General features: G+C 45.3%; 24 non-coding genes across 24 annotated transcripts; all 24 read left to right on the forward strand.

Moving 5' to 3' along the window:
- The first annotated feature begins 378 nt into the window (after positions 1-378).
- On the forward strand, positions 379-493 carry LOC147677253 (U5 spliceosomal RNA). Its single transcript, XR_015303222.1, has one exon. It is a non-coding gene; the product is annotated as a U5 spliceosomal RNA (small nuclear RNA).
- An 897-nt stretch (positions 494-1,390) lies between these two features.
- Positions 1,391-1,505, forward strand: LOC147677254 (U5 spliceosomal RNA). The gene has a single exon (XR_015303223.1). It is a non-coding gene; the product is annotated as a U5 spliceosomal RNA (small nuclear RNA).
- An 898-nt stretch (positions 1,506-2,403) lies between these two features.
- LOC147677255 (U5 spliceosomal RNA) lies at positions 2,404-2,518 on the forward strand. The gene has a single exon (XR_015303224.1). It is a non-coding gene; the product is annotated as a U5 spliceosomal RNA (small nuclear RNA).
- An 898-nt stretch (positions 2,519-3,416) lies between these two features.
- On the forward strand, positions 3,417-3,531 carry LOC147677256 (U5 spliceosomal RNA). Its single transcript, XR_015303225.1, has one exon. It is a non-coding gene; the product is annotated as a U5 spliceosomal RNA (small nuclear RNA).
- Positions 3,532-4,429: 898 nt separating this feature from the next.
- LOC147677257 (U5 spliceosomal RNA) lies at positions 4,430-4,544 on the forward strand. Its single transcript, XR_015303226.1, has one exon. It is a non-coding gene; the product is annotated as a U5 spliceosomal RNA (small nuclear RNA).
- An 898-nt stretch (positions 4,545-5,442) lies between these two features.
- On the forward strand, positions 5,443-5,557 carry LOC147677258 (U5 spliceosomal RNA). The gene has a single exon (XR_015303227.1). It is a non-coding gene; the product is annotated as a U5 spliceosomal RNA (small nuclear RNA).
- An 898-nt stretch (positions 5,558-6,455) lies between these two features.
- LOC147677259 (U5 spliceosomal RNA) lies at positions 6,456-6,570 on the forward strand. The gene has a single exon (XR_015303228.1). It is a non-coding gene; the product is annotated as a U5 spliceosomal RNA (small nuclear RNA).
- Positions 6,571-7,468: 898 nt separating this feature from the next.
- On the forward strand, positions 7,469-7,583 carry LOC147677260 (U5 spliceosomal RNA). The gene has a single exon (XR_015303229.1). It is a non-coding gene; the product is annotated as a U5 spliceosomal RNA (small nuclear RNA).
- Positions 7,584-8,481: 898 nt separating this feature from the next.
- On the forward strand, positions 8,482-8,596 carry LOC147677261 (U5 spliceosomal RNA). Its single transcript, XR_015303230.1, has one exon. It is a non-coding gene; the product is annotated as a U5 spliceosomal RNA (small nuclear RNA).
- Positions 8,597-9,494: 898 nt separating this feature from the next.
- LOC147677262 (U5 spliceosomal RNA) lies at positions 9,495-9,609 on the forward strand. The gene has a single exon (XR_015303231.1). It is a non-coding gene; the product is annotated as a U5 spliceosomal RNA (small nuclear RNA).
- Positions 9,610-10,507: 898 nt separating this feature from the next.
- On the forward strand, positions 10,508-10,622 carry LOC147677263 (U5 spliceosomal RNA). The gene has a single exon (XR_015303232.1). It is a non-coding gene; the product is annotated as a U5 spliceosomal RNA (small nuclear RNA).
- An 898-nt stretch (positions 10,623-11,520) lies between these two features.
- Positions 11,521-11,635, forward strand: LOC147677264 (U5 spliceosomal RNA). The gene has a single exon (XR_015303233.1). It is a non-coding gene; the product is annotated as a U5 spliceosomal RNA (small nuclear RNA).
- Positions 11,636-12,533: 898 nt separating this feature from the next.
- LOC147677265 (U5 spliceosomal RNA) lies at positions 12,534-12,648 on the forward strand. Its single transcript, XR_015303234.1, has one exon. It is a non-coding gene; the product is annotated as a U5 spliceosomal RNA (small nuclear RNA).
- An 898-nt stretch (positions 12,649-13,546) lies between these two features.
- Positions 13,547-13,661, forward strand: LOC147677266 (U5 spliceosomal RNA). Its single transcript, XR_015303235.1, has one exon. It is a non-coding gene; the product is annotated as a U5 spliceosomal RNA (small nuclear RNA).
- An 898-nt stretch (positions 13,662-14,559) lies between these two features.
- Positions 14,560-14,674, forward strand: LOC147677267 (U5 spliceosomal RNA). The gene has a single exon (XR_015303236.1). It is a non-coding gene; the product is annotated as a U5 spliceosomal RNA (small nuclear RNA).
- An 898-nt stretch (positions 14,675-15,572) lies between these two features.
- Positions 15,573-15,687, forward strand: LOC147677268 (U5 spliceosomal RNA). Its single transcript, XR_015303238.1, has one exon. It is a non-coding gene; the product is annotated as a U5 spliceosomal RNA (small nuclear RNA).
- Positions 15,688-16,585: 898 nt separating this feature from the next.
- On the forward strand, positions 16,586-16,700 carry LOC147677269 (U5 spliceosomal RNA). The gene has a single exon (XR_015303239.1). It is a non-coding gene; the product is annotated as a U5 spliceosomal RNA (small nuclear RNA).
- An 898-nt stretch (positions 16,701-17,598) lies between these two features.
- On the forward strand, positions 17,599-17,713 carry LOC147677270 (U5 spliceosomal RNA). The gene has a single exon (XR_015303240.1). It is a non-coding gene; the product is annotated as a U5 spliceosomal RNA (small nuclear RNA).
- An 898-nt stretch (positions 17,714-18,611) lies between these two features.
- On the forward strand, positions 18,612-18,726 carry LOC147677271 (U5 spliceosomal RNA). Its single transcript, XR_015303241.1, has one exon. It is a non-coding gene; the product is annotated as a U5 spliceosomal RNA (small nuclear RNA).
- Positions 18,727-19,624: 898 nt separating this feature from the next.
- On the forward strand, positions 19,625-19,739 carry LOC147677272 (U5 spliceosomal RNA). The gene has a single exon (XR_015303242.1). It is a non-coding gene; the product is annotated as a U5 spliceosomal RNA (small nuclear RNA).
- Positions 19,740-20,637: 898 nt separating this feature from the next.
- Positions 20,638-20,752, forward strand: LOC147677273 (U5 spliceosomal RNA). The gene has a single exon (XR_015303243.1). It is a non-coding gene; the product is annotated as a U5 spliceosomal RNA (small nuclear RNA).
- Positions 20,753-21,650: 898 nt separating this feature from the next.
- Positions 21,651-21,765, forward strand: LOC147677274 (U5 spliceosomal RNA). The gene has a single exon (XR_015303244.1). It is a non-coding gene; the product is annotated as a U5 spliceosomal RNA (small nuclear RNA).
- An 898-nt stretch (positions 21,766-22,663) lies between these two features.
- Positions 22,664-22,778, forward strand: LOC147677275 (U5 spliceosomal RNA). The gene has a single exon (XR_015303245.1). It is a non-coding gene; the product is annotated as a U5 spliceosomal RNA (small nuclear RNA).
- An 898-nt stretch (positions 22,779-23,676) lies between these two features.
- LOC147677276 (U5 spliceosomal RNA) lies at positions 23,677-23,791 on the forward strand. Its single transcript, XR_015303246.1, has one exon. It is a non-coding gene; the product is annotated as a U5 spliceosomal RNA (small nuclear RNA).
- The last annotated feature ends 360 nt before the right edge of the window (positions 23,792-24,151 follow it).

Genomic DNA, 24,151 nt, shown 5'->3' on the forward strand with positions numbered 1-24,151 from the left:
AGTGGTGGCTCACAGCCTATCGATTGGAGGGATGGTGGGGAAAGCGTAAAATCGTTGGGGACGAAAGTCCTACAGTGCCACTTCAGTGAAAGCCTGATTCACGCTTCCCGTTCCCCTTGCCCAGCAGCCCCGACACCTCCTAATGAGCTGAGGTGTGTACAAAAAGAATTTGCATATTCCCAGGCAGACACTTGGAACTGCCCACCTTTTTGCTTTTCTGTGCTTTGAGCAGAGACTCTGAAGTTTGATCCTGTTTCCCTCACCGGCCTAGTTCTTGCCCTCTTTTTTAGAGGCTGCAAATACCTCTCAGGTCCTCACCCTCGCAATGATAGGGTCTTTGATCTGGTGCCTCTAACCCCCAGAGAGCCATATTCTAACTTACTCTGGTTTCTCTTCAAAACGAAAAAATCTTTCGCCTTTTACTAAAGATTTCCGTGGAGAGGAACATTTACGAGTTTATTCAATTTTTTTAAGCCTTACCACAGGTGAGGCTGTTTATCATTTGTTTAAAAGAAAAGCATTAGAAGTTGGGGAACATTTAGGAGTTGTCTGCTACTGTTATAAGGGAACATGAGCTTGGTGTTTTATTCCTGATCTCTCTGCTTGCTCATTTGCATAGACAGAGTGTAGGAGAGGTGCATCATGGGAAAGAGCTTGGGCAGTGCATGAGATTGCTTTTCCTTGACTATCTTGAAACTGCACGATAGCAGGCAGTGTATTTTCTCTTTTCTCAACATTCCTGCTGCCAGAGGCCAGACGTCACTCTCCTTTTAAAAGGTGGCACCAAGAGTCATGCTGCGCTTTTCATAGGGCTTGCCCGTTATTTGTGCCTGTTGGGGTGCCCTTAGAGGGTGGCCAATCCTGAGTCAGATTCCTCTCAGGTACACTTGAAGGGGCTCGTTTGTCTTGTTTCATGTGCCTCCAGCCTAGACAGATCTATACTTATATATTCAGCTTTAATGAAAATACGTGTGAAAAAGGGACTTAAAGTGCATGGCTATTTGCATAGAACAGTGGTGGCTCACAGCCTATCGATTGGAGGGATGGTGGGGAAAGCGTAAAATCGTTGGGGACGAAAGTCCTACAGTGCCACTTCAGTGAAAGCCTGATTCACGCTTCCCGTTCCCCTTGCCCAGCAGCCCCGACACCTCCTAATGAGCTGAGGTGTGTACAAAAAGAATTTGCATATTCCCAGGCAGACACTTGGAACTGCCCACCTTTTTGCTTTTCTGTGCTTTGAGCAGAGACTCTGAAGTTTGATCCTGTTTCCCTCACCGGCCTAGTTCTTGCCCTCTTTTTTAGAGGCTGCAAATACCTCTCAGGTCCTCACCCTCGCAATGATAGGGTCTTTGATCTGGTGCCTCTAACCCCCAGAGAGCCATATTCTAACTTACTCTGGTTTCTCTTCAAAACGAAAAAATCTTTCGCCTTTTACTAAAGATTTCCGTGGAGAGGAACATTTACGAGTTTATTCAATTTTTTTAAGCCTTACCACAGGTGAGGCTGTTTATCATTTGTTTAAAAGAAAAGCATTAGAAGTTGGGGAATATTTAGGAGTTGTCTGCTACTGTTATAAGGGAACATGAGCTTGGTGTTTTATTCCTGATCTCTCTGCTTGCTCATTTGCATAGACAGAGTGTAGGAGAGGTGCATCATGGGACAGAGCTTGGGCAGTGCATGAGATTGCTTTTCCTTGACTATCTTGAAACTGCACGATAGCAGGCAGTATATTTTCTCTTTTCTCAACATTCCTGCTGCCAGAGGCCAGACGTCACTCTCCTTTTAAAAGGTGGCACCAAGACTCATGCTGCGCTTTTCATAGGGCTTGCACGATATTTGTGCCCGTTAGAGGTGCCCTTAGAAGGTGGCCAATCCTGAGTCAGATTCCTCTCAGGTACACTTGAAGGGGCTCGTTAGTCTTGTTTCAAGTGCCTCCAGCCTAGACAGATCTATACTTATATATTCAGCTTTAATGAAAATACGTGTGAAAAAGGGACTTAAAGTGCATGGCTATTTGCATAGAACAGTGGTGGCTCACAGCCTATCGATTGGAGGGATGGTGGGGAAAGCGTAAAATCGTTGGGGACGAAAGTCCTACAGTGCCACTTCAGTGAAAGCCTGATTCACGCTTCCCGTTCCCCTTGCCCAGCAGCCCCGACACCTCCTAATGAGCTGAGGTGTGTACAAAAAGAATTTGCATATTCCCAGGCAGACACTTGGAACTGCCCACCTTTTTGCTTTTCTGTGCTTTGAGCAGAGACTCTGAAGTTTGATCCTGTTTCCCTCGCCGGCCTAGTTCTTGCCCTCTTTTTTAGAGGCTGCAAATACCTCTCAGGTCCTCACCCTCGCAATGATAGGGTCTTTGATCTGGTGCCTCTAACCCCCAGATAGCCATATTCTAACTTACTCTGGTTTCTCTTCAAAACGAAAAAATCTTTCGCCTTTTACTAAAGATTTCCGTGGAGAGGAACATTTACGAGTTTATTCAATTTTTTTAAGCCTTACCACAGGTGAGGCTGTTTATCATTTGTTTAAAAGAAAAGCATTAGAAGTTGGGGAACATTTAGGAGTTGTCTGCTACTGTTATAAGGGAACATGAGCTTGGTGTTTTATTCCTGATCTCTCTGCTTGCTCATTTGCATAGACAGAGTGTAGGAGAGGTGCATCATGGGACAGAGCTTGGGCAGTGCATGAGATTGCTTTTCCTTGACTATCTTGAAACTGCACGATAGCAGGCAGTGTATTTTCTCTTTTCTCAACATTCCTGCTGCCAGAGGCCAGACGTCACTCTCCTTTTAAAAGGTGGCACCAAGAGTCATGCTGCGCTTTTCATAGGGCTTGCCCGTTATTTGTGCCCGTTAGAGGTGCCCTTAGAGGGTGGCCAATCCTGAGTCAGATTCCTCTCAGGTACACTTGAAGGGGCTCGTTTGTCTTGTTTCATGTGCCTCCAGCCTAGACAGATCTATACTTATATATTCAGCTTTAATGAAAATACGTGTGAAAAAGGGACTTAAAGTGCATGGCTATTTGCATAGAACAGTGGTGGCTCACAGCCTATCGATTGGAGGGATGGTGGGGAAAGCGTAAAATCGTTGGGGACGAAAGTCCTACAGTGCCACTTCAGTGAAAGCCTGATTCACGCTTCCCGTTCCCCTTGCCCAGCAGCCCCGACACCTCCTAATGAGCTGAGGTGTGTACAAAAAGAATTTGCATATTCCCAGGCAGACACTTGGAACTGCCCACCTTTTTGCTTTTCTGTGCTTTGAGCAGAGACTCTGAAGTTTGATCCTGTTTCCCTCACCGGCCTAGTTCTTGCCCTCTTTTTTAGAGGCTGCAAATACCTCTCAGGTCCTCACCCTCGCAATGATAGGGTCTTTGATCTGGTGCCTCTAACCCCCAGAGAGCCATATTCTAACTTACTCTGGTTTCTCTTCAAAACGAAAAAATCTTTCGCCTTTTACTAAAGATTTCCGTGGAGAGGAACATTTACGAGTTTATTCAATTTTTTTAAGCCTTACCACAGGTGAGGCTGTTTATCATTTGTTTAAAAGAAAAGCATTAGAAGTTGGGGAACATTTAGGAGTTGTCTGCTACTGTTATAAGGGAACATGAGCTTGGTGTTTTATTCCTGATCTCTCTGCTTGCTCATTTGCATAGACAGAGTGTAGGAGAGGTGCATCATGGGAAAGAGCTTGGGCAGTGCATGAGATTGCTTTTCCTTGACTATCTTGAAACTGCACGATAGCAGGCAGTGTATTTTCTCTTTTCTCAACATTCCTGCTGCCAGAGGCCAGACGTCACTCTCCTTTTAAAAGGTGGCACCAAGAGTCATGCTGCGCTTTTCATAGGGCTTGCCCGTTATTTGTGCCCGTTAGAGGTGCCCTTAGAGGGTGGCCAATCCTGAGTCAGATTCCTCTCAGGTACACTTGAAGGGGCTCGTTTGTCTTGTTTCATGTGCCTCCAGCCTAGACAGATCTATACTTATATATTCAGCTTTAATGAAAATACGTGTGAAAAAGGGACTTAAAGTGCATGGCTATTTGCATAGAACAGTGGTGGCTCACAGCCTATCGATTGGAGGGATGGTGGGGAAAGCGTAAAATCGTTGGGGACGAAAGTCCTACAGTGCCACTTCAGTGAAAGCCTGATTCACGCTTCCCGTTCCCCTTGCCCAGCAGCCCCGACACCTCCTAATGAGCTGAGGTGTGTACAAAAAGAATTTGCATATTCCCAGGCAGACACTTGGAACTGCCCACCTTTTTGCTTTTCTGTGCTTTGAGCAGAGACTCTGAAGTTTGATCCTGTTTCCCTCACCGGCCTAGTTCTTGCCCTCTTTTTTAGAGGCTGCAAATACCTCTCAGGTCCTCACCCTCGCAATGATAGGGTCTTTGATCTGGTGCCTCTAACCCCCAGAGAGCCATATTCTAACTTACTCTGGTTTCTCTTCAAAACGAAAAAATCTTTCGCCTTTTACTAAAGATTTCCGTGGAGAGGAACATTTACGAGTTTATTCAATTTTTTTAAGCCTTACCACAGGTGAGGCTGTTTATCATTTGTTTAAAAGAAAAGCATTAGAAGTTGGGGAATATTTAGGAGTTGTCTGCTACTGTTATAAGGGAACATGAGCTTGGTGTTTTATTCCTGATCTCTCTGCTTGCTCATTTGCATAGACAGAGTGTAGGAGAGGTGCATCATGGGACAGAGCTTGGGCAGTGCATGAGATTGCTTTTCCTTGACTATCTTGAAACTGCACGATAGCAGGCAGTATATTTTCTCTTTTCTCAACATTCCTGCTGCCAGAGGCCAGACGTCACTCTCCTTTTAAAAGGTGGCACCAAGACTCATGCTGCGCTTTTCATAGGGCTTGCACGATATTTGTGCCCGTTAGAGGTGCCCTTAGAAGGTGGCCAATCCTGAGTCAGATTCCTCTCAGGTACACTTGAAGGGGCTCGTTAGTCTTGTTTCAAGTGCCTCCAGCCTAGACAGATCTATACTTATATATTCAGCTTTAATGAAAATACGTGTGAAAAAGGGACTTAAAGTGCATGGCTATTTGCATAGAACAGTGGTGGCTCACAGCCTATCGATTGGAGGGATGGTGGGGAAAGCGTAAAATCGTTGGGGACGAAAGTCCTACAGTGCCACTTCAGTGAAAGCCTGATTCACGCTTCCCGTTCCCCTTGCCCAGCAGCCCCGACACCTCCTAATGAGCTGAGGTGTGTACAAAAAGAATTTGCATATTCCCAGGCAGACACTTGGAACTGCCCACCTTTTTGCTTTTCTGTGCTTTGAGCAGAGACTCTGAAGTTTGATCCTGTTTCCCTCACCGGCCTAGTTCTTGCCCTCTTTTTTAGAGGCTGCAAATACCTCTCAGGTCCTCACCCTCGCAATGATAGGGTCTTTGATCTGGTGCCTCTAACCCCCAGAGAGCCATATTCTAACTTACTCTGGTTTCTCTTCAAAACGAAAAAATCTTTCGCCTTTTACTAAAGATTTCCGTGGAGAGGAACATTTACGAGTTTATTCAATTTTTTTAAGCCTTACCACAGGTGAGGCTGTTTATCATTTGTTTAAAAGAAAAGCATTAGAAGTTGGGGAACATTTAGGAGTTGTCTGCTACTGTTATAAGGGAACATGAGCTTGGTGTTTTATTCCTGATCTCTCTGCTTGCTCATTTGCATAGACAGAGTGTAGGAGAGGTGCATCATGGGAAAGAGCTTGGGCAGTGCATGAGATTGCTTTTCCTTGACTATCTTGAAACTGCACGATAGCAGGCAGTGTATTTTCTCTTTTCTCAACATTCCTGCTGCCAGAGGCCAGACGTCACTCTCCTTTTAAAAGGTGGCACCAAGAGTCATGCTGCGCTTTTCATAGGGCTTGCCCGTTATTTGTGCCCGTTAGAGGTGCCCTTAGAGGGTGGCCAATCCTGAGTCAGATTCCTCTCAGGTACACTTGAAGGGGCTCGTTTGTCTTGTTTCATGTGCCTCCAGCCTAGACAGATCTATACTTATATATTCAGCTTTAATGAAAATACGTGTGAAAAAGGGACTTAAAGTGCATGGCTATTTGCATAGAACAGTGGTGGCTCACAGCCTATCGATTGGAGGGATGGTGGGGAAAGCGTAAAATCGTTGGGGACGAAAGTCCTACAGTGCCACTTCAGTGAAAGCCTGATTCACGCTTCCCGTTCCCCTTGCCCAGCAGCCCCGACACCTCCTAATGAGCTGAGGTGTGTACAAAAAGAATTTGCATATTCCCAGGCAGACACTTGGAACTGCCCACCTTTTTGCTTTTCTGTGCTTTGAGCAGAGACTCTGAAGTTTGATCCTGTTTCCCTCACCGGCCTAGTTCTTGCCCTCTTTTTTAGAGGCTGCAAATACCTCTCAGGTCCTCACCCTCGCAATGATAGGGTCTTTGATCTGGTGCCTCTAACCCCCAGAGAGCCATATTCTAACTTACTCTGGTTTCTCTTCAAAACGAAAAAATCTTTCGCCTTTTACTAAAGATTTCCGTGGAGAGGAACATTTACGAGTTTATTCAATTTTTTTAAGCCTTACCACAGGTGAGGCTGTTTATCATTTGTTTAAAAGAAAAGCATTAGAAGTTGGGGAACATTTAGGAGTTGTCTGCTACTGTTATAAGGGAACATGAGCTTGGTGTTTTATTCCTGATCTCTCTGCTTGCTCATTTGCATAGACAGAGTGTAGGAGAGGTGCATCATGGGAAAGAGCTTGGGCAGTGCATGAGATTGCTTTTCCTTGACTATCTTGAAACTGCACGATAGCAGGCAGTGTATTTTCTCTTTTCTCAACATTCCTGCTGCCAGAGGCCAGACGTCACTCTCCTTTTAAAAGGTGGCACCAAGAGTCATGCTGCGCTTTTCATAGGGCTTGCCCGTTATTTGTGCCCGTTAGAGGTGCCCTTAGAGGGTGGCCAATCCTGAGTCAGATTCCTCTCAGGTACACTTGAAGGGGCTCGTTTGTCTTGTTTCATGTGCCTCCAGCCTAGACAGATCTATACTTATATATTCAGCTTTAATGAAAATACGTGTGAAAAAGGGACTTAAAGTGCATGGCTATTTGCATAGAACAGTGGTGGCTCACAGCCTATCGATTGGAGGGATGGTGGGGAAAGCGTAAAATCGTTGGGGACGAAAGTCCTACAGTGCCACTTCAGTGAAAGCCTGATTCACGCTTCCCGTTCCCCTTGCCCAGCAGCCCCGACACCTCCTAATGAGCTGAGGTGTGTACAAAAAGAATTTGCATATTCCCAGGCAGACACTTGGAACTGCCCACCTTTTTGCTTTTCTGTGCTTTGAGCAGAGACTCTGAAGTTTGATCCTGTTTCCCTCACCGGCCTAGTTCTTGCCCTCTTTTTTAGAGGCTGCAAATACCTCTCAGGTCCTCACCCTCGCAATGATAGGGTCTTTGATCTGGTGCCTCTAACCCCCAGAGAGCCATATTCTAACTTACTCTGGTTTCTCTTCAAAACGAAAAAATCTTTCGCCTTTTACTAAAGATTTCCGTGGAGAGGAACATTTACGAGTTTATTCAATTTTTTTAAGCCTTACCACAGGTGAGGCTGTTTATCATTTGTTTAAAAGAAAAGCATTAGAAGTTGGGGAATATTTAGGAGTTGTCTGCTACTGTTATAAGGGAACATGAGCTTGGTGTTTTATTCCTGATCTCTCTGCTTGCTCATTTGCATAGACAGAGTGTAGGAGAGGTGCATCATGGGACAGAGCTTGGGCAGTGCATGAGATTGCTTTTCCTTGACTATCTTGAAACTGCACGATAGCAGGCAGTATATTTTCTCTTTTCTCAACATTCCTGCTGCCAGAGGCCAGACGTCACTCTCCTTTTAAAAGGTGGCACCAAGACTCATGCTGCGCTTTTCATAGGGCTTGCACGATATTTGTGCCCGTTAGAGGTGCCCTTAGAGGGTGGCCAATCCTGAGTCAGATTCCTCTCAGGTACACTTGAAGGGGCTCGTTTGTCTTGTTTCATGTGCCTCCAGCCTAGACAGATCTATACTTATATATTCAGCTTTAATGAAAATACGTGTGAAAAAGGGACTTAAAGTGCATGGCTATTTGCATAGAACAGTGGTGGCTCACAGCCTATCGATTGGAGGGATGGTGGGGAAAGCGTAAAATCGTTGGGGACGAAAGTCCTACAGTGCCACTTCAGTGAAAGCCTGATTCACGCTTCCCGTTCCCCTTGCCCAGCAGCCCCGACACCTCCTAATGAGCTGAGGTGTGTACAAAAAGAATTTGCATATTCCCAGGCAGACACTTGGAACTGCCCACCTTTTTGCTTTTCTGTGCTTTGAGCAGAGACTCTGAAGTTTGATCCTGTTTCCCTCACCGGCCTAGTTCTTGCCCTCTTTTTTAGAGGCTGCAAATACCTCTCAGGTCCTCACCCTCGCAATGATAGGGTCTTTGATCTGGTGCCTCTAACCCCCAGAGAGCCATATTCTAACTTACTCTGGTTTCTCTTCAAAACGAAAAAATCTTTCGCCTTTTACTAAAGATTTCCGTGGAGAGGAACATTTACGAGTTTATTCAATTTTTTTAAGCCTTACCACAGGTGAGGCTGTTTATCATTTGTTTAAAAGAAAAGCATTAGAAGTTGGGGAATATTTAGGAGTTGTCTGCTACTGTTATAAGGGAACATGAGCTTGGTGTTTTATTCCTGATCTCTCTGCTTGCTCATTTGCATAGACAGAGTGTAGGAGAGGTGCATCATGGGACAGAGCTTGGGCAGTGCATGAGATTGCTTTTCCTTGACTATCTTGAAACTGCACGATAGCAGGCAGTATATTTTCTCTTTTCTCAACATTCCTGCTGCCAGAGGCCAGACGTCACTCTCCTTTTAAAAGGTGGCACCAAGACTCATGCTGCGCTTTTCATAGGGCTTGCACGATATTTGTGCCCGTTAGAGGTGCCCTTAGAAGGTGGCCAATCCTGAGTCAGATTCCTCTCAGGTACACTTGAAGGGGCTCGTTAGTCTTGTTTCAAGTGCCTCCAGCCTAGACAGATCTATACTTATATATTCAGCTTTAATGAAAATACGTGTGAAAAAGGGACTTAAAGTGCATGGCTATTTGCATAGAACAGTGGTGGCTCACAGCCTATCGATTGGAGGGATGGTGGGGAAAGCGTAAAATCGTTGGGGACGAAAGTCCTACAGTGCCACTTCAGTGAAAGCCTGATTCACGCTTCCCGTTCCCCTTGCCCAGCAGCCCCGACACCTCCTAATGAGCTGAGGTGTGTACAAAAAGAATTTGCATATTCCCAGGCAGACACTTGGAACTGCCCACCTTTTTGCTTTTCTGTGCTTTGAGCAGAGACTCTGAAGTTTGATCCTGTTTCCCTCGCCGGCCTAGTTCTTGCCCTCTTTTTTAGAGGCTGCAAATACCTCTCAGGTCCTCACCCTCGCAATGATAGGGTCTTTGATCTGGTGCCTCTAACCCCCAGATAGCCATATTCTAACTTACTCTGGTTTCTCTTCAAAACGAAAAAATCTTTCGCCTTTTACTAAAGATTTCCGTGGAGAGGAACATTTACGAGTTTATTCAATTTTTTTAAGCCTTACCACAGGTGAGGCTGTTTATCATTTGTTTAAAAGAAAAGCATTAGAAGTTGGGGAACATTTAGGAGTTGTCTGCTACTGTTATAAGGGAACATGAGCTTGGTGTTTTATTCCTGATCTCTCTGCTTGCTCATTTGCATAGACAGAGTGTAGGAGAGGTGCATCATGGGAAAGAGCTTGGGCAGTGCATGAGATTGCTTTTCCTTGACTATCTTGAAACTGCACGATAGCAGGCAGTGTATTTTCTCTTTTCTCAACATTCCTGCTGCCAGAGGCCAGACGTCACTCTCCTTTTAAAAGGTGGCACCAAGAGTCATGCTGCGCTTTTCATAGGGCTTGCCCGTTATTTGTGCCCGTTAGAGGTGCCCTTAGAGGGTGGCCAATCCTGAGTCAGATTCCTCTCAGGTACACTTGAAGGGGCTCGTTTGTCTTGTTTCATGTGCCTCCAGCCTAGACAGATCTATACTTATATATTCAGCTTTAATGAAAATACGTGTGAAAAAGGGACTTAAAGTGCATGGCTATTTGCATAGAACAGTGGTGGCTCACAGCCTATCGATTGGAGGGATGGTGGGGAAAGCGTAAAATCGTTGGGGACGAAAGTCCTACAGTGCCACTTCAGTGAAAGCCTGATTCACGCTTCCCGTTCCCCTTGCCCAGCAGCCCCGACACCTCCTAATGAGCTGAGGTGTGTACAAAAAGAATTTGCATATTCCCAGGCAGACACTTGGAACTGCCCACCTTTTTGCTTTTCTGTGCTTTGAGCAGAGACTCTGAAGTTTGATCCTGTTTCCCTCACCGGCCTAGTTCTTGCCCTCTTTTTTAGAGGCTGCAAATACCTCTCAGGTCCTCACCCTCGCAATGATAGGGTCTTTGATCTGGTGCCTCTAACCCCCAGAGAGCCATATTCTAACTTACTCTGGTTTCTCTTCAAAACGAAAAAATCTTTCGCCTTTTACTAAAGATTTCCGTGGAGAGGAACATTTACGAGTTTATTCAATTTTTTTAAGCCTTACCACAGGTGAGGCTGTTTATCATTTGTTTAAAAGAAAAGCATTAGAAGTTGGGGAATATTTAGGAGTTGTCTGCTACTGTTATAAGGGAACATGAGCTTGGTGTTTTATTCCTGATCTCTCTGCTTGCTCATTTGCATAGACAGAGTGTAGGAGAGGTGCATCATGGGACAGAGCTTGGGCAGTGCATGAGATTGCTTTTCCTTGACTATCTTGAAACTGCACGATAGCAGGCAGTATATTTTCTCTTTTCTCAACATTCCTGCTGCCAGAGGCCAGACGTCACTCTCCTTTTAAAAGGTGGCACCAAGACTCATGCTGCGCTTTTCATAGGGCTTGCACGATATTTGTGCCCGTTAGAGGTGCCCTTAGAAGGTGGCCAATCCTGAGTCAGATTCCTCTCAGGTACACTTGAAGGGGCTCGTTAGTCTTGTTTCAAGTGCCTCCAGCCTAGACAGATCTATACTTATATATTCAGCTTTAATGAAAATACGTGTGAAAAAGGGACTTAAAGTGCATGGCTATTTGCATAGAACAGTGGTGGCTCACAGCCTATCGATTGGAGGGATGGTGGGGAAAGCGTAAAATCGTTGGGGACGAAAGTCCTACAGTGCCACTTCAGTGAAAGCCTGATTCACGCTTCCCGTTCCCCTTGCCCAGCAGCCCCGACACCTCCTAATGAGCTGAGGTGTGTACAAAAAGAATTTGCATATTCCCAGGCAGACACTTGGAACTGCCCACCTTTTTGCTTTTCTGTGCTTTGAGCAGAGACTCTGAAGTTTGATCCTGTTTCCCTCACCGGCCTAGTTCTTGCCCTCTTTTTTAGAGGCTGCAAATACCTCTCAGGTCCTCACCCTCGCAATGATAGGGTCTTTGATCTGGTGCCTCTAACCCCCAGAGAGCCATATTCTAACTTACTCTGGTTTCTCTTCAAAACGAAAAAATCTTTCGCCTTTTACTAAAGATTTCCGTGGAGAGGAACATTTACGAGTTTATTCAATTTTTTTAAGCCTTACCACAGGTGAGGCTGTTTATCATTTGTTTAAAAGAAAAGCATTAGAAGTTGGGGAACATTTAGGAGTTGTCTGCTACTGTTATAAGGGAACATGAGCTTGGTGTTTTATTCCTGATCTCTCTGCTTGCTCATTTGCATAGACAGAGTGTAGGAGAGGTGCATCATGGGAAAGAGCTTGGGCAGTGCATGAGATTGCTTTTCCTTGACTATCTTGAAACTGCACGATAGCAGGCAGTGTATTTTCTCTTTTCTCAACATTCCTGCTGCCAGAGGCCAGACGTCACTCTCCTTTTAAAAGGTGGCACCAAGAGTCATGCTGCGCTTTTCATAGGGCTTGCCCGTTATTTGTGCCCGTTAGAGGTGCCCTTAGAGGGTGGCCAATCCTGAGTCAGATTCCTCTCAGGTACACTTGAAGGGGCTCGTTTGTCTTGTTTCATGTGCCTCCAGCCTAGACAGATCTATACTTATATATTCAGCTTTAATGAAAATACGTGTGAAAAAGGGACTTAAAGTGCATGGCTATTTGCATAGAACAGTGGTGGCTCACAGCCTATCGATTGGAGGGATGGTGGGGAAAGCGTAAAATCGTTGGGGACGAAAGTCCTACAGTGCCACTTCAGTGAAAGCCTGATTCACGCTTCCCGTTCCCCTTGCCCAGCAGCCCCGACACCTCCTAATGAGCTGAGGTGTGTACAAAAAGAATTTGCATATTCCCAGGCAGACACTTGGAACTGCCCACCTTTTTGCTTTTCTGTGCTTTGAGCAGAGACTCTGAAGTTTGATCCTGTTTCCCTCACCGGCCTAGTTCTTGCCCTCTTTTTTAGAGGCTGCAAATACCTCTCAGGTCCTCACCCTCGCAATGATAGGGTCTTTGATCTGGTGCCTCTAACCCCCAGAGAGCCATATTCTAACTTACTCTGGTTTCTCTTCAAAACGAAAAAATCTTTCGCCTTTTACTAAAGATTTCCGTGGAGAGGAACATTTACGAGTTTATTCAATTTTTTTAAGCCTTACCACAGGTGAGGCTGTTTATCATTTGTTTAAAAGAAAAGCATTAGAAGTTGGGGAACATTTAGGAGTTGTCTGCTACTGTTATAAGGGAACATGAGCTTGGTGTTTTATTCCTGATCTCTCTGCTTGCTCATTTGCATAGACAGAGTGTAGGAGAGGTGCATCATGGGAAAGAGCTTGGGCAGTGCATGAGATTGCTTTTCCTTGACTATCTTGAAACTGCACGATAGCAGGCAGTGTATTTTCTCTTTTCTCAACATTCCTGCTGCCAGAGGCCAGACGTCACTCTCCTTTTAAAAGGTGGCACCAAGAGTCATGCTGCGCTTTTCATAGGGCTTGCCCGTTATTTGTGCCCGTTAGAGGTGCCCTTAGAGGGTGGCCAATCCTGAGTCAGATTCCTCTCAGGTACACTTGAAGGGGCTCGTTTGTCTTGTTTCAAGTGCCTCCAGCCTAGACAGATCTATACTTATATATTCAGCTTTAATGAAAATACGTGTGAAAAAGGGACTTAAAGTGCATGGCTATTTGCATAGAACAGTGGTGGCTCACAGCCTATCGATTGGAGGGATGGTGGGGAAAGCGTAAAATCGTTGGGGACGAAAGTCCTACAGTGCCACTTCAGTGAAAGCCTGATTCACGCTTCCCGTTCCCCTTGCCCAGCAGCCCCGACACCTCCTAATGAGCTGAGGTGTGTACAAAAAGAATTTGCATATTCCCAGGCAGACACTTGGAACTGCCCACCTTTTTGCTTTTCTGTGCTTTGAGCAGAGACTCTGAAGTTTGATCCTGTTTCCCTCACCGGCCTAGTTCTTGCCCTCTTTTTTAGAGGCTGCAAATACCTCTCAGGTCCTCACCCTCGCAATGATAGGGTCTTTGATCTGGTGCCTCTAACCCCCAGAGAGCCATATTCTAACTTACTCTGGTTTCTCTTCAAAACGAAAAAATCTTTCGCCTTTTACTAAAGATTTCCGTGGAGAGGAACATTTACGAGTTTATTCAATTTTTTTAAGCCTTACCACAGGTGAGGCTGTTTATCATTTGTTTAAAAGAAAAGCATTAGAAGTTGGGGAATATTTAGGAGTTGTCTGCTACTGTTATAAGGGAACATGAGCTTGGTGTTTTATTCCTGATCTCTCTGCTTGCTCATTTGCATAGACAGAGTGTAGGAGAGGTGCATCATGGGACAGAGCTTGGGCAGTGCATGAGATTGCTTTTCCTTGACTATCTTGAAACTGCACGATAGCAGGCAGTATATTTTCTCTTTTCTCAACATTCCTGCTGCCAGAGGCCAGACGTCACTCTCCTTTTAAAAGGTGGCACCAAGACTCATGCTGCGCTTTTCATAGGGCTTGCACGATATTTGTGCCCGTTAGAGGTGCCCTTAGAAGGTGGCCAATCCTGAGTCAGATTCCTCTCAGGTACACTTGAAGGGGCTCGTTAGTCTTGTTTCAAGTGCCTCCAGCCTAGACAGATCTATACTTATATATTCAGCTTTAATGAAAATACGTGTGAAAAAGGGACTTAAAGTGCATGGCTATTTGCATAGAACAGTGGTGGCTCACAGCCTATCGATTGGAGGGATGGTGGGGAAAGCGTAAAATCGTTGGGGACGAAAGTCCTACAGTGCCACTTCAGTGAAAGCCTGATTCACGCTTCCCGTTCCCCTTGCCCAGCAGCCCCGACACCTCCTAATGAGCTGAGGTGTGTACAAAAAGAATTTGCATATTCCCAGGCAGACACTTGGAACTGCCCACCTTTTTGCTTTTCTGTGCTTTGAGCAGAGACTCTGAAGTTTGATCCTGTTTCCCTCGCCGGCCTAGTTCTTGCCCTCTTTTTTAGAGGCTGCAAATACCTCTCAGGTCCTCACCCTCGCAATGATAGGGTCTTTGATCTGGTGCCTCTAACCCCCAGATAGCCATATTCTAACTTACTCTGGTTTCTCTTCAAAACGAAAAAATCTTTCGCCTTTTACTAAAGATTTCCGTGGAGAGGAACATTTACGAGTTTATTCAATTTTTTTAAGCCTTACCACAGGTGAGGCTGTTTATCATTTGTTTAAAAGAAAAGCATTAGAAGTTGGGGAACATTTAGGAGTTGTCTGCTACTGTTATAAGGGAACATGAGCTTGGTGTTTTATTCCTGATCTCTCTGCTTGCTCATTTGCATAGACAGAGTGTAGGAGAGGTGCATCATGGGACAGAGCTTGGGCAGTGCATGAGATTGCTTTTCCTTGACTATCTTGAAACTGCACGATAGCAGGCAGTGTATTTTCTCTTTTCTCAACATTCCTGCTGCCAGAGGCCAGACGTCACTCTCCTTTTAAAAGGTGGCACCAAGAGTCATGCTGCGCTTTTCATAGGGCTTGCCCGTTATTTGTGCCCGTTAGAGGTGCCCTTAGAGGGTGGCCAATCCTGAGTCAGATTCCTCTCAGGTACACTTGAAGGGGCTCGTTTGTCTTGTTTCATGTGCCTCCAGCCTAGACAGATCTATACTTATATATTCAGCTTTAATGAAAATACGTGTGAAAAAGGGACTTAAAGTGCATGGCTATTTGCATAGAACAGTGGTGGCTCACAGCCTATCGATTGGAGGGATGGTGGGGAAAGCGTAAAATCGTTGGGGACGAAAGTCCTACAGTGCCACTTCAGTGAAAGCCTGATTCACGCTTCCCGTTCCCCTTGCCCAGCAGCCCCGACACCTCCTAATGAGCTGAGGTGTGTACAAAAAGAATTTGCATATTCCCAGGCAGACACTTGGAACTGCCCACCTTTTTGCTTTTCTGTGCTTTGAGCAGAGACTCTGAAGTTTGATCCTGTTTCCCTCACCGGCCTAGTTCTTGCCCTCTTTTTTAGAGGCTGCAAATACCTCTCAGGTCCTCACCCTCGCAATGATAGGGTCTTTGATCTGGTGCCTCTAACCCCCAGAGAGCCATATTCTAACTTACTCTGGTTTCTCTTCAAAACGAAAAAATCTTTCGCCTTTTACTAAAGATTTCCGTGGAGAGGAACATTTACGAGTTTATTCAATTTTTTTAAGCCTTACCACAGGTGAGGCTGTTTATCATTTGTTTAAAAGAAAAGCATTAGAAGTTGGGGAACATTTAGGAGTTGTCTGCTACTGTTATAAGGGAACATGAGCTTGGTGTTTTATTCCTGATCTCTCTGCTTGCTCATTTGCATAGACAGAGTGTAGGAGAGGTGCATCATGGGAAAGAGCTTGGGCAGTGCATGAGATTGCTTTTCCTTGACTATCTTGAAACTGCACGATAGCAGGCAGTGTATTTTCTCTTTTCTCAACATTCCTGCTGCCAGAGGCCAGACGTCACTCTCCTTTTAAAAGGTGGCACCAAGAGTCATGCTGCGCTTTTCATAGGGCTTGCCCGTTATTTGTGCCCGTTAGAGGTGCCCTTAGAGGGTGGCCAATCCTGAGTCAGATTCCTCTCAGGTACACTTGAAGGGGCTCGTTTGTCTTGTTTCATGTGCCTCCAGCCTAGACAGATCTATACTTATATATTCAGCTTTAATGAAAATACGTGTGAAAAAGGGACTTAAAGTGCATGGCTATTTGCATAGAACAGTGGTGGCTCACAGCCTATCGATTGGAGGGATGGTGGGGAAAGCGTAAAATCGTTGGGGACGAAAGTCCTACAGTGCCACTTCAGTGAAAGCCTGATTCACGCTTCCCGTTCCCCTTGCCCAGCAGCCCCGACACCTCCTAATGAGCTGAGGTGTGTACAAAAAGAATTTGCATATTCCCAGGCAGACACTTGGAACTGCCCACCTTTTTGCTTTTCTGTGCTTTGAGCAGAGACTCTGAAGTTTGATCCTGTTTCCCTCACCGGCCTAGTTCTTGCCCTCTTTTTTAGAGGCTGCAAATACCTCTCAGGTCCTCACCCTCGCAATGATAGGGTCTTTGATCTGGTGCCTCTAACCCCCAGAGAGCCATATTCTAACTTACTCTGGTTTCTCTTCAAAACGAAAAAATCTTTCGCCTTTTACTAAAGATTTCCGTGGAGAGGAACATTTACGAGTTTATTCAATTTTTTTAAGCCTTACCACAGGTGAGGCTGTTTATCATTTGTTTAAAAGAAAAGCATTAGAAGTTGGGGAATATTTAGGAGTTGTCTGCTACTGTTATAAGGGAACATGAGCTTGGTGTTTTATTCCTGATCTCTCTGCTTGCTCATTTGCATAGACAGAGTGTAGGAGAGGTGCATCATGGGACAGAGCTTGGGCAGTGCATGAGATTGCTTTTCCTTGACTATCTTGAAACTGCACGATAGCAGGCAGTATATTTTCTCTTTTCTCAACATTCCTGCTGCCAGAGGCCAGACGTCACTCTCCTTTTAAAAGGTGGCACCAAGACTCATGCTGCGCTTTTCATAGGGCTTGCACGATATTTGTGCCCGTTAGAGGTGCCCTTAGAAGGTGGCCAATCCTGAGTCAGATTCCTCTCAGGTACACTTGAAGGGGCTCGTTAGTCTTGTTTCAAGTGCCTCCAGCCTAGACAGATCTATACTTATATATTCAGCTTTAATGAAAATACGTGTGAAAAAGGGACTTAAAGTGCATGGCTATTTGCATAGAACAGTGGTGGCTCACAGCCTATCGATTGGAGGGATGGTGGGGAAAGCGTAAAATCGTTGGGGACGAAAGTCCTACAGTGCCACTTCAGTGAAAGCCTGATTCACGCTTCCCGTTCCCCTTGCCCAGCAGCCCCGACACCTCCTAATGAGCTGAGGTGTGTACAAAAAGAATTTGCATATTCCCAGGCAGACACTTGGAACTGCCCACCTTTTTGCTTTTCTGTGCTTTGAGCAGAGACTCTGAAGTTTGATCCTGTTTCCCTCACCGGCCTAGTTCTTGCCCTCTTTTTTAGAGGCTGCAAATACCTCTCAGGTCCTCACCCTCGCAATGATAGGGTCTTTGATCTGGTGCCTCTAACCCCCAGAGAGCCATATTCTAACTTACTCTGGTTTCTCTTCAAAACGAAAAAATCTTTCGCCTTTTACTAAAGATTTCCGTGGAGAGGAACATTTACGAGTTTATTCAATTTTTTTAAGCCTTACCACAGGTGAGGCTGTTTATCATTTGTTTAAAAGAAAAGCATTAGAAGTTGGGGAACATTTAGGAGTTGTCTGCTACTGTTATAAGGGAACATGAGCTTGGTGTTTTATTCCTGATCTCTCTGCTTGCTCATTTGCATAGACAGAGTGTAGGAGAGGTGCATCATGGGAAAGAGCTTGGGCAGTGCATGAGATTGCTTTTCCTTGACTATCTTGAAACTGCACGATAGCAGGCAGTGTATTTTCTCTTTTCTCAACATTCCTGCTGCCAGAGGCCAGACGTCACTCTCCTTTTAAAAGGTGGCACCAAGAGTCATGCTGCGCTTTTCATAGGGCTTGCCCGTTATTTGTGCCCGTTAGAGGTGCCCTTAGAGGGTGGCCAATCCTGAGTCAGATTCCTCTCAGGTACACTTGAAGGGGCTCGTTTGTCTTGTTTCATGTGCCTCCAGCCTAGACAGATCTATACTTATATATTCAGCTTTAATGAAAATACGTGTGAAAAAGGGACTTAAAGTGCATGGCTATTTGCATAGAACAGTGGTGGCTCACAGCCTATCGATTGGAGGGATGGTGGGGAAAGCGTAAAATCGTTGGGGACGAAAGTCCTACAGTGCCACTTCAGTGAAAGCCTGATTCACGCTTCCCGTTCCCCTTGCCCAGCAGCCCCGACACCTCCTAATGAGCTGAGGTGTGTACAAAAAGAATTTGCATATTCCCAGGCAGACACTTGGAACTGCCCACCTTTTTGCTTTTCTGTGCTTTGAGCAGAGACTCTGAAGTTTGATCCTGTTTCCCTCACCGGCCTAGTTCTTGCCCTCTTTTTTAGAGGCTGCAAATACCTCTCAGGTCCTCACCCTCGCAATGATAGGGTCTTTGATCTGGTGCCTCTAACCCCCAGAGAGCCATATTCTAACTTACTCTGGTTTCTCTTCAAAACGAAAAAATCTTTCGCCTTTTACTAAAGATTTCCGTGGAGAGGAACATTTACGAGTTTATTCAATTTTTTTAAGCCTTACCACAGGTGAGGCTGTTTATCATTTGTTTAAAAGAAAAGCATTAGAAGTTGGGGAACATTTAGGAGTTGTCTGCTACTGTTATAAGGGAACATGAGCTTGGTGTTTTATTCCTGATCTCTCTGCTTGCTCATTTGCATAGACAGAGTGTAGGAGAGGTGCATCATGGGAAAGAGCTTGGGCAGTGCATGAGATTGCTTTTCCTTGACTATCTTGAAACTGCACGATAGCAGGCAGTGTATTTTCTCTTTTCTCAACATTCCTGCTGCCAGAGGCCAGACGTCACTCTCCTTTTAAAAGGTGGCACCAAGAGTCATGCTGCGCTTTTCATAGGGCTTGCCCGTTATTTGTGCCCGTTAGAGGTGCCCTTAGAGGGTGGCCAATCCTGAGTCAGATTCCTCTCAGGTACACTTGAAGGGGCTCGTTAGTCTTGTTTCAAGTGCCTCCAGCCTAGACAGATCTATACTTATATATTCAGCTTTAATGAAAATACGTGTGAAAAAGGGACTTAAAGTGCATGGCTATTTGCATAGAACAGTGGTGGCTCACAGCCTATCGATTGGAGGGATGGTGGGGAAAGCGTAAAATCGTTGGGGACGAAAGTCCTACAGTGCCACTTCAGTGAAAGCCTGATTCACGCTTCCCGTTCCCCTTGCCCAGCAGCCCCGACACCTCCTAATGAGCTGAGGTGTGTACAAAAAGAATTTGCATATTCCCAGGCAGACACTTGGAACTGCCCACCTTTTTGCTTTTCTGTGCTTTGAGCAGAGACTCTGAAGTTTGATCCTGTTTCCCTCACCGGCCTAGTTCTTGCCCTCTTTTTTAGAGGCTGCAAATACCTCTCAGGTCCTCACCCTCGCAATGATAGGGTCTTTGATCTGGTGCCTCTAACCCCCAGAGAGCCATATTCTAACTTACTCTGGTTTCTCTTCAAAACGAAAAAATCTTTCGCCTTTTACTAAAGATTTCCGTGGAGAGGAACATTTACGAGTTTATTCAATTTTTTTAAGCCTTACCACAGGTGAGGCTGTTTATCATTTGTTTAAAAGAAAAGCATTAGAAGTTGGGGAACATTTAGGAGTTGTCTGCTACTGTTATAAGGGAACATGAGCTTGGTGTTTTATTCCTGATCTCTCTGCTTGCTCATTTGCATAGACAGAGTGTAGGAGAGGTGCATCATGGGAAAGAGCTTGGGCAGTGCATGAGATTGCTTTTCCTTGACTATCTTGAAACTGCACGATAGCAGGCAGTGTATTTTCTCTTTTCTCAACATTCCTGCTGCCAGAGGCCAGACGTCACTCTCCTTTTAAAAGGTGGCACCAAGAGTCATGCTGCGCTTTTCATAGGGCTTGCCCGTTATTTGTGCCCGTTAGAGGTGCCCTTAGAGGGTGGCCAATCCTGAGTCAGATTCCTCTCAGGTACACTTGAAGGGGCTCGTTTGTCTTGTTTCATGTGCCTCCAGCCTAGACAGATCTATACTTATATATTCAGCTTTAATGAAAATACGTGTGAAAAAGGGACTTAAAGTGCATGGCTATTTGCATAGAACAGTGGTGGCTCACAGCCTATCGATTGGAGGGATGGTGGGGAAAGCGTAAAATCGTTGGGGACGAAAGTCCTACAGTGCCACTTCAGTGAAAGCCTGATTCACGCTTCCCGTTCCCCTTGCCCAGCAGCCCCGACACCTCCTAATGAGCTGAGGTGTGTACAAAAAGAATTTGCATATTCCCAGGCAGACACTTGGAACTGCCCACCTTTTTGCTTTTCTGTGCTTTGAGCAGAGACTCTGAAGTTTGATCCTGTTTCCCTCACCGGCCTAGTTCTTGCCCTCTTTTTTAGAGGCTGCAAATACCTCTCAGGTCCTCACCCTCGCAATGATAGGGTCTTTGATCTGGTGCCTCTAACCCCCAGAGAGCCATATTCTAACTTACTCTGGTTTCTCTTCAAAACGAAAAAATCTTTCGCCTTTTACTAAAGATTTCCGTGGAGAGGAACATTTACGAGTTTATTCAATTTTTTTAAGCCTTACCACAGGTGAGGCTGTTTATCATTTGTTTAAAAGAAAAGCATTAGAAGTTGGGGAACATTTAGGAGTTGTCTGCTACTGTTATAAGGGAACATGAGCTTGGTGTTTTATTCCTGATCTCTCTGCTTGCTCATTTGCATAGACAGAGTGTAGGAGAGGTGCATCATGGGAAAGAGCTTGGGCAGTGCATGAGATTGCTTTTCCTTGACTATCTTGAAACTGCACGATAGCAGGCAGTGTATTTTCTCTTTTCTCAACATTCCTGCTGCCAGAGGCCAGACGTCACTCTCCTTTTAAAAGGTGGCACCAAGACTCATGCTGCGCTTTTCATAGGGCTTGCACGATATTTGTGCCCGTTAGAGGTGTCCTTAGAAGGTGGCCAATCCTGAGTCAGATTCCTCTCAGGTACACTTGAAGGGGCTCGTTAGTCTTGTTTCAAGTGCCTCCAGCCTAGACAGATCTATACTTATATATTCAGCTTTAATGAAAATACGTGTGAAAAAGGGACTTAAAGTGCATGGCTATTTGCATAGAACAGTGGTGGCTCACAGCCTATCGATTGGAGGGATGGTGGGGAAAGCGTAAAATCGTTGGGGACGAAAGTCCTACAGTGCCACTTCAGTGAAAGCCTGATTCACGCTTCCCGTTCCCCTTGCCCAGCAGCCCCGACACCTCCTAATGAGCTGAGGTGTGTACAAAAAGAATTTGCATATTCCCAGGCAGACACTTGGAACTGCCCACCTTTTTGCTTTTCTGTGCTTTGAGCAGAGACTCTGAAGTTTGATCCTGTTTCCCTCACCGGCCTAGTTCTTGCCCTCTTTTTTAGAGGCTGCAAATACCTCTCAGGTCCTCACCCTCGCAATGATAGGGTCTTTGATCTGGTGCCTCTAACCCCCAGAGAGCCATATTCTAACTTACTCTGGTTTCTCTTCAAAACGAAAAAATCTTTCGCCTTTTACTAAAGATTTCCGTGGAGAGGAACATTTACGAGTTTATTCAATTTTTTTAAGCCTTACCACAGGTGAGGCTGTTTATCATTTGTTTAAAAGAAAAGCATTAGAAGTTGGGGAACATTTAGGAGTTGTCTGCTACTGTTATAAGGGAACATGAGCTTGGTGTTTTATTCCTGATCTCTCTGCTTGCTCATTTGCATAGACAGAGTGTAGGAGAGGTGCATCATGGGACAGAGCTTGGGCAGTGCATGAGATTGCTTTTCCTTGACTATCTTGAAACTGCACGATAGCAGGCAGTGTATTTTCTCTTTTCTCAACATTCCTGCTGCCAGAGGCCAGACGTCACTCTCCTTTTAAAAGGTGGCACCAAGAGTCATGCTGCGCTTTTCATAGGGCTTGCCCGTTATTTGTGCCCGTTAGAGGTGCCCTTAGAGGGTGGCCAATCCTGAGTCAGATTCCTCTCAGGTACACTTGAAGGGGCTCGTTTGTCTTGTTTCATGTGCCTCCAGCCTAGACAGATCTATACTTATATATTCAGCTTTAATGAAAATACGTGTGAAAAAGGGACTTAAAGTGCATGGCTATTTGCATAGAACAGTGGTGGCTCACAGCCTATCGATTGGAGGGATGGTGGGGAAAGCGTAAAATCGTTGGGGACGAAAGTCCTACAGTGCCACTTCAGTGAAAGCCTGATTCACGCTTCCCGTTCCCCTTGCCCAGCAGCCCCGACACCTCCTAATGAGCTGAGGTGTGTACAAAAAGAATTTGCATATTCCCAGGCAGACACTTGGAACTGCCCACCTTTTTGCTTTTCTGTGCTTTGAGCAGAGACTCTGAAGTTTGATCCTGTTTCCCTCACCGGCCTAGTTCTTGCCCTCTTTTTTAGAGGCTGCAAATACCTCTCAGGTCCTCACCCTCGCAATGATAGGGTCTTTGATCTGGTGCCTCTAACCCCCAGAGAGCCATATTCTAACTTACTCTGGTTTCTCTTCAAAACGAAAAAATCTTTCGCCTTTTACTAAAGATTTCCGTGGAGAGGAACATTTACGAGTTTATTCAATTTTTTTAAGCCTTACCACAGGTGAGGCTGTTTATCATTTGTTTAAAAGAAAAGCATTAGAAGTTGGGGAACATTTAGGAGTTGTCTGCTACTGTTATAAGGGAACATGAGCTTGGTGTTTTATTCCTGATCTCTCTGCTTGCTCATTTGCATAGACAGAGTGTAGGAGAGGTGCATCATGGGAAAGAGCTTGGGCAGTGCATGAGATTGCTTTTCCTTGACTATCTTGAAACTGCACGATAGCAGGCAGTGTATTTTCTCTTTTCTCAACATTCCTGCTGCCAGAGGCCAGACGTCACTCTCCTTTTAAAAGGTGGCACCAAGAGTCATGCTGCGCTTTTCATAGGGCTTGCCCGTTATTTGTGCCCGTTAGAGGTGCCCTTAGAGGGTGGCCAATCCTGAGTCAGATTCCTCTCAGGTACACTTGAAGGGGCTCGTTTGTCTTGTTTCATGTGCCTCCAGCCTAGACAGATCTATACTTATATATTCAGCTTTAATGAAAATACGTGTGAAAAAGGGACTTAAAGTGCATGGCTATTTGCATAGAACAGTGGTGGCTCACAGCCTATCGATTGGAGGGATGGTGGGGAAAGCGTAAAATCGTTGGGGACGAAAGTCCTACAGTGCCACTTCAGTGAAAGCCTGATTCACGCTTCCCGTTCCCCTTGCCCAGCAGCCCCGACACCTCCTAATGAGCTGAGGTGTGTACAAAAAGAATTTGCATATTCCCAGGCAGACACTTGGAACTGCCCACCTTTTTGCTTTTCTGTGCTTTGAGCAGAGACTCTGAAGTTTGATCCTGTTTCCCTCACCGGCCTAGTTCTTGCCCTCTTTTTTAGAGGCTGCAAATACCTCTCAGGTCCTCACCCTCGCAATGATAGGGTCTTTGATCTGGTGCCTCTAACCCCCAGAGAGCCATATTCTAACTTACTCTGGTTTCTCTTCAAAACGAAAAAATCTTTCGCCTTTTACTAAAGATTTCCGTGGAGAGGAACATTTACGAGTTTATTCAATTTTTTTAAGCCTTACCACAGGTGAGGCTGTTTATCATTTGTTTAAAAGAAAAGCATTAGAAGTTGGGGAATATTTAGGAGTTGTCTGCTACTGTTATAAGGGAACATGAGCTTGGTGTTTTATTCCTGATCTCTCTGCTTGCTCATTTGCATAGACAGAGTGTAGGAGAGGTGCATCATGGGACAGAGCTTGGGCAGTGCATGAGATTGCTTTTCCTTGACTATCTTGAAACTGCACGATAGCAGGCAGTATATTTTCTCTTTTCTCAACATTCCTGCTGCCAGAGGCCAGACGTCACTCTCCTTTTAAAAGGTGGCACCAAGACTCATGCTGCGCTTTTCATAGGGCTTGCACGATATTTGTGCCCGTTAGAGGTGCCCTTAGAAGG

The sequence above is a fragment of the Lissotriton vulgaris genome, chromosome 12, assembly GCF_964263255.1.
Source record: "Lissotriton vulgaris chromosome 12, aLisVul1.2, whole genome shotgun sequence".
In the NCBI taxonomy this organism is placed as follows: Eukaryota; Metazoa; Chordata; class Amphibia; order Caudata; family Salamandridae; genus Lissotriton; species Lissotriton vulgaris.